Source organism: Helianthus annuus, chromosome 10, assembly GCF_002127325.2.
Source record: "Helianthus annuus cultivar XRQ/B chromosome 10, HanXRQr2.0-SUNRISE, whole genome shotgun sequence".
Taxonomy (NCBI): Eukaryota; Viridiplantae; Streptophyta; class Magnoliopsida; order Asterales; family Asteraceae; genus Helianthus; species Helianthus annuus.
Genome location: NC_035442.2, coordinates 94,413,300 through 94,420,748, shown reverse-complemented (window position 1 = coordinate 94,420,748; position 7,449 = coordinate 94,413,300).

The window sequence follows — 7,449 nt, the reverse complement described above, 5'->3', positions numbered from 1 at the left end:
CCCCCTGATCCTTGCCAACATCACCGCCCTCAAGCATTGGGATCTCCTCAACCTCCTCATCATCCTCCAACTCTGCCAGCCTCGCCTTCCAGCCTTCCACGTCCCATGTGCCTTTGTCGAAGGAAGGATCCTGAGCCTCCGCAGCCATCTACAGCTGGATCTTATACATGGTTATCGCAGCAGAGACCTTGGCATCCTGGGTAATGTCATGCTTCTCATAATCAAAATTGATCAGCATCCTGGCAGCTTTATCCTTGGTGGCCCGGAGCTCCTTCTCAAGATCAGCAATCTTGAGATCCTTTAGCACACCCATCTGTTGGAGGTCGGCAATTTGGCGGTCTTGATCCTCAACGTGGCCAATATATGTTTCTATTTCAGCGAGTTTCTGCCAAAAGGGAAAAGGGTAAGTTCAGGACCAGATGATCCTCAAACAAGCAGGATACACAAGCAGAATATACAAGCAGGATATACAAGCAGGAGCAGTGATCCTTACTTCGTTAACGTAATCAAGAAACTGTTGGCGGAGCAGGGGAAATCCTTGAAGATCCTCAGAGGCCTTCCTCTTCTTTCCTTTACCCCTAATAGGTGCTTTAGGGGCTGAAGCGGTTGGACTGGCAGCAGGGGTCTTCTTCCTCGCAGATTTGACATTAGCAAGATCTTCAATGCCAAACTTGGAGGCAGATTTAGCAGATTTTCCAGCACCTACACAACCAAAATCAGATAAGTATTCTAACTAATTGAAAAAATCCTACATGAAACTACTTTTTAATCAGGATACTTACTTGACATCGTGACAGAGCCAGAGGATACTTCTTGGGAATCTTGAGTAGCAACCTGGAAAGTCCTTGTCTCCGGATCAAGCTTCTTGAAGGCTAAAAGTCTCTCATTTGCAGCAGGTGTCAACTTCAGACGAGAGATGGAAATAGCTGCACAATAAACAAAAAACAAAAGAAAATGTTAGTGATCCTCATCCTAAGGAACAAATCTTATGGTGATCCTTCCAGGATCCTCTATCCTACCATGAGTAGCCCACTCTTTGGGCAGATCCTTCCCATCAGGGATGGTATCCCTCCTAACAAAGAAGAACCGTCCCTTCCAATTCGTGTCGTTCTTGGTGACCTTGAAGACAGGATGATCCTCTCCAGCTTTTCGCTTAAATAGATAACGATGGGGTCCGAAAGTGGTAAGATCGTACATCTCAGCCAGCTCCGCCATACCAAGTGTTTTGGTCAAAAATCTCACAAGGATAATGCAATCAAACTCTAAGTAAACGGGGAATGATGCTTGGTTTGTTGAAAAACTAAAGGATCACTTTAGTAAGAAATATGCAAGTGACACAAGGATTTATACGAGGAAAAAGCCCTTGATCAATGAATGATCTCCGGCATAAAAAACCTCGGGTGATGGCAACTACCGATCACCAACTTCAATATAAGAAAAATGGTTACAACTTCGGATGATAATGAGCTGAGTACAAGGATCACTATAGTTTCGAGTGTCTAAGCGTGTGAGAATTGTGTTGTATGTCTTTCGAATGGGGAAGAGTGTTATATATACAAGTGTGAGTGGCCTATTTTAGGTAAACAAACTAATAATCAGCTCATTACCCCTTTAGAAATAAAAGTAAATCTAGCCTAAATTATCGCCCTTAAATCATGCCAAATTTCCATATCCTTCACAACGTTCATCTCTGATTAAGCATATGCCAAAGTTGTAAAGACGCGTCCCTTGATTGTGATGCTAAGAGCGGATCCCGCTAGACATTCCTGCAAAATGACATTAAGTTTAATGAAAGCAACTGTTAGCATGAGGATCCTATGATGGTCCGTGATCCTGATCCTGGAACTCTGCTGAGGATCACTATCTGCCAAAGAAACAAGGATCACTGGTTAGGATCACATGTAAGGATCATGTATTATAAAAATCCAGCCCTAACACCAAGGTCAATCCCTTCTTGTGTATAAAAATCCAGCCCTAACATCAAGGGTATACAATACCCTCCAGATCATGGGCATAGCCTGGATATAGCAGATGCCGGTGAGAGAGAAAAAGGATTGAGTGAACTGTGGGAAAGGATATGAATACCCTATCAAGAACGGGGTAACAGGAAAGGCCACCCAAGTATCAGAGATAAAGTCACTCAAAGTAGTGGGAGTGAAGGACTTGAAGATGGTGTTCGCCGGAAAACAGTGACGGATTCTATCAACCTGAGGATCAGTGAAACAGCACCTCTCGGTGGGAGAATCTTTGATGATCCCTTGACCTTTCAAGGGACTGTTCTTCTCAAGATCCTTATGAGGAGAATTCCGGAGCAACATATTTGCAGAAGAAAAACAAAGAGAAAGAAAAACAGAGAAAGAGAAGGAAAGAAGAGAGGAAGAATACCTGATCGATCTTTTGGACGAGATTATAAAGGGAGTAGCTCTTGAATTTAAATGCAAATTGATCCCAACTCTATCTCCTATTTATAATGATGATCTGCAGGATTGTCACTTCAATGACGTAAGGGTTGCAACGGCTAGTCCGACTTTAACGGCTAGTTATCCGAGTCGCCCGTTGCAGATAAGATCAAAGCAAAATATAACTCGTCAATTTACAATATAACTCCTTATATTTTGGGGGCAATTGTTAGGGCTGGATTTTTATAATACATGATCCTTACATGTGATCCTAACCAGTGATCCTTGTTTCTTTGGCAGATAGTGATCCTCAGAAGAGTTCCAGGATCAGGATCACGGACCATCATAGGATCCTCATGCTAACAGTTGCTTTCATTGAACTTAATGTCATTTTGCAGGAATGTCTAGCAGGATCCGCTCTTAGCAACACAATCAAGGGACGCGTCTTTACAACTTTGGCATATGCTTAATCAGAGATGAACGTTGTGAAGGATATGGAAACTTGGCATGATTTAAGGGCGATAATTTAGGCTAGATTTACTTTTATTTCTAAAGGGGTAATGAGCTGATTATTAGTTTGTTTACCTAAAATAGGCCACTCACACTTGTATATATAACACTCTTCCCCATTCGGAAGACACACAACACATTTCTCACACGCTTAGACACTCGATACTATAGTGATCCTTGTACTCAGCACATTATCATCCGAAGTTGTAACCATTTTTTGTTATATTGAAGTTTGGTGATCGGTAGTTGCCATCACCCGAGGTTTTTTATGCCGGAGATCATACATTGATCAAGGGCTTTTTCCTCGTATAAATCCTTGTGTCACTTGCATATTTCTTACTAAAGTGATCCTTTACTTTTTCAACAAACCAAGCATCATTCCCCGTTTACTTAGAGTTTGGTTGCATTATCCTTGTGTGATTTTTGACCAAAACAATAATGGTTCCCAATTCATTGGGAGCAGAACCACTAACTTTTGTGACAGTTGGGGAATTAAGATGATAACAACAACACCAGTCCATCCACAAGCCAATGGTCAAGTAGAATCATCCAACAAGATCATCATCAACAACCTGAAGAAGAAATTAGGATCCAAGAAGGGGAAATGGGCAGAGGAATTGCCTTATGTGCTATGGGCTGATAGGACAACTCCCAAGAATGCCACTGGTCAAACACCCTTCTCTTTAGTATTTGGGGCAGAAGCAGTGATCCCAACAGAAATGGTGGTTCCAACTGTTAGAACAAGTACTCGTGATCCTGAAGAGAATGCTGCAATCTTAGCTCAAGACTTGGATACTGTTTTGGTCAAAAATCACACAAGGATAATGTAACCAAACTTTATGTAAACGGGGTATGATGCTTGGTTAATTATAAAAGTAAAGGATCACTTTCGTAATAGAGATGCAAAGACACAATGATTTATACGAGGAAAAAGCCCTTGATCAATATATGATCTCCGGCATAAAAAACCTCGGGTGATGGCAACTACCGATCACCAAACTTCAATATAAGGACAAAATGGTTACAACTTCGGATGATAATGAGCTGAGTACAAGGATCACTATTGTTTCGAGTGTCTAAGTGTGTGAGAGTTGCGTTGTATGTCGTCGTGTGTTCTTCCAAATGAGGAAGAGTGGTATTTATACAAGTGTAGGTGACCTATTTTAGGTAAAATGACTAATAATCAGCTCATTACCCCTTTAGAAATAAAAGACAATCTAGCCTAAATTGCCGCCCATAAATCAAGCCAAGTTTCCATATCCTGTGCAACGTCTATCTCCGATTAAGCTCTTGCCATAATTGTGAAGACGCGTCCCTTGATCATGATGCTAAGAGCGTATCCTGCTAGACGTTCCTGCAAAATATCATTGCATTAAGCGGAGGTGACCGTTAGTATGAGGATCCTATAATGGCCCATGATCCTGATCCTGAAGTCCTGCTGAGGATCACTATCTGCCAAAGAAACAAGGATCACTGGTTAGGATCACGTGTAAGGATCATGTATAATAAAATTCCAGCCCTAACAATTGCCCCCAAAATATAAGGAGTTTATTGTAAATTAATGAGTTGTATTTTGTTTCGATCTTATCTCCAACGGGCGACTCCGAATAACTAGCCGTTACACATGGACTAGCCGTTGTGATCATTACGTCATAGATGTGACAATCCCTGCAGATCATGATTATAAATAGGAGATAGGGTGAGGATCAGTTTGTATTTAAATTCAAGATATACTCCCTTTATAATCTCCACCGAAGATTGATCAGGTATTCTCCTCTTCTCTCTTTCCTTTCTCTATTCTCTTTGCTCTGTTTTTTGTTTTTACTCTGTTACCATTCCATCACAAGCATGTTGCTCCGGAATTCTCCTCACAAGGATTCCAAGAAGAGTAGTCCCCTAAAAAGCCAGGGGATCATCAAGGATTCTCCTACGGAGAGGTGTTGTTTTACTGACGCTCACGTAGACAGAATTCGTCATTGCTTTCCGGCGAATGCTGTTTTCAAATCCTTTGTTCCTACAGCTTTGAGCGACTTTGTTTCAGACGTCTGGGTGGCTTTTCCTGCTACTCCGTTCACTATAGGGTACTCGTATCCTTTTCCAACCTTCACCCAATCTTTCTTTTCCTTAACCGGCATCTCTTATATCCAAGCTATGCCGATGATCTGGAGGGTTCTGTATACCTTCGAGAGGATCATTGAGCAGAAAGGGATTGATCTTGGGATGGCGGAGTTGGCCGAGCTTTATGATCTTACCACATTTGGTTCTCATCGGTACTTGCTGAAACGGAAAGCCGGGGAGGATCACCCTGTCTTCAAGGTCACTAAGAACGATACAAACTGGAAGCATCGCTTTTTCTTTGTTAGGAGGGATTCCATCCCAGATGGGAAGGATCTGCCCAAGGAATGGGCCACTCGTGGTAGGATAGAGGATCCTCGAAGGATCACTATCAGTCCTGTCTCATATGATGAGGATCACTAATGTCTTTTTTATCTCTTGTGCAGCTATATCCATCGGTCATCTGAAATTAACCCCTGCTGCAAGAGAGAGAGTCTTAGCTTTTAAAAAGCTTGATCCTGAGGTCAGAAGTTTCCAAGTCACTGTCCAAGATTCACAAGAAGTATCCTCTGCATCTGCCACTATGTCAAGTAAGTATCCTTATAGAAAATAAATTACATGTAGGATTGTTTAATTAATAAAGCAACTTATCTTGATTTTGATTGTGTAGGTGCTGGGAAGTCTGCCAGGTCTGTCAAATCTGCCTCTAAATTTGGGATAGATGATCTTGCCAACGTCAAGTCTTCGAGGAAGAAGGCTCCTGCTGCCAGTCCTTCAGTTTCAGCCCCCAAGGCACCTATCCGGGGTAAGGGGAAAAAGAGGAAGACTTCTGAAGATCTCCAAGGATTTCCCCTCCTTCGTCAGCAGTTCCTTGATTATTTCGACGAGGTTAGGATCACTGCCCCTGTTGGTTATCCTGATAAGTCTAAGGATCACCTATGTCTGATGTTGTTTTTTCCTGTTTTTCTTGTAGAAATTCACCGAAATGGAGACTTATGTTAACCAAGTCGAAGATCAAGATCGTCAAATTGCCGACCTTCAACAGATGGGTGTGCTGAAGGATCTCAAGATCGCTGATCTTGAGAAGGAGATCCGGGCTGTTAAGGATGAGGCTGTCAAAGCATTGATCAAGTTTGATTATGAGAAGCATGACATTACTCAGGACGCTAAAGTCTCTGCCGCGATAGCTATGTACAAGATACAACTGCAGATGGCTACGGAGGCTCAGGATCCTTCCTTCGATAAGAGCACATGGGATGTTGAAGGCTGGAAGGCAAGGCTAGCAGAGTTGGAGGATGACGATGATGCTGAGGATATCCCGATGCTGGAGGGAGGTGATGCTGACAAGGAGCAAGGTGGAGAAGCTGGTGGTGATGGAGCAGCGAAGGAGTAGGCTGCATGATTGGGCGATGATGGATATTGTTGACTAGGCCGGAGCCCAATTTTTTAGGTTTAGTAATGGTTTTTTGTGGTTGTTGATGGTTTGAAACAATTATGGTCTGTAATCTTCGAACAATAGTTTTTAGGGTTAAGGATCCTGGATCCTTTGAACAATAGGTAGGATTGCGAAAGGTGGAGGGATCCTCTGTTTGGGGGATGAAGCCTTTGTGATCCTGCCGCTTTTAATTTCCTGCACAATGCTAAGACCGCATAGACAATGGACACCCTTTGCCAACCCATGTGGACGGGCCACGTTTTGCTGGTAGAAATGTGGGTTGGCAATTTTGACAACTTTTTTGAAAGGGTTAAGGATCCTTTTGTTAATAATATAACCTTAATTTTTCTGGCTTATCTCGTGTTGTTATCCTTTAATTATCTTCTTGTTTCTCAATTGTTTTTGTAGTATATTTGTTAAAGTGACAAGAGTTAAAAATATGCTTAATAAATTTAGGATATGATCCTAGATCAAATATCCTCATATTGAAGATTCTCAAAGTACTTTAGTTCAAGGATCATAGGTTCGGTTGTCAAAGTGTAAGGGTTGGTTAGGATAACGAGTATAATCAAAAATAGTCAAGGATCATACCTGAGGATCCAAGTTAGGATCCTAACCTTCAATCGAGACAATCGTAGATAAGATTTTGATGGACAATAAGGATTAAGGATCCTTATGTGTTTTAACTTTGACAATCCTGAAAAATGAAACATAACTTGGGACTAAGCCAATGTAAAAAATAAATTAGTAACTGGGGACATGCCCAAAAGAATATACGAGAATGATCCCGGAGGATCACTGGGGACAAGCCCAAAGGATAACTGGGGACAAGCCCAAAGGATAACTGGGGACAAGCCCAAAGGATCGTATGTAAACTGGAGTATGGCCCTTACTGGCGACTATCCAAACTTAGTGACATGAAAATGTCAAAACCTTAGCTAACGTGAAAACGTTAGAAACCTTAGGAACGGATGTATGGTACGTCTACCATTATACGTAGGATCCTAGATATAGCCAGTACGATGAGGTTGTCAGCCCCGGAAGTGGGTA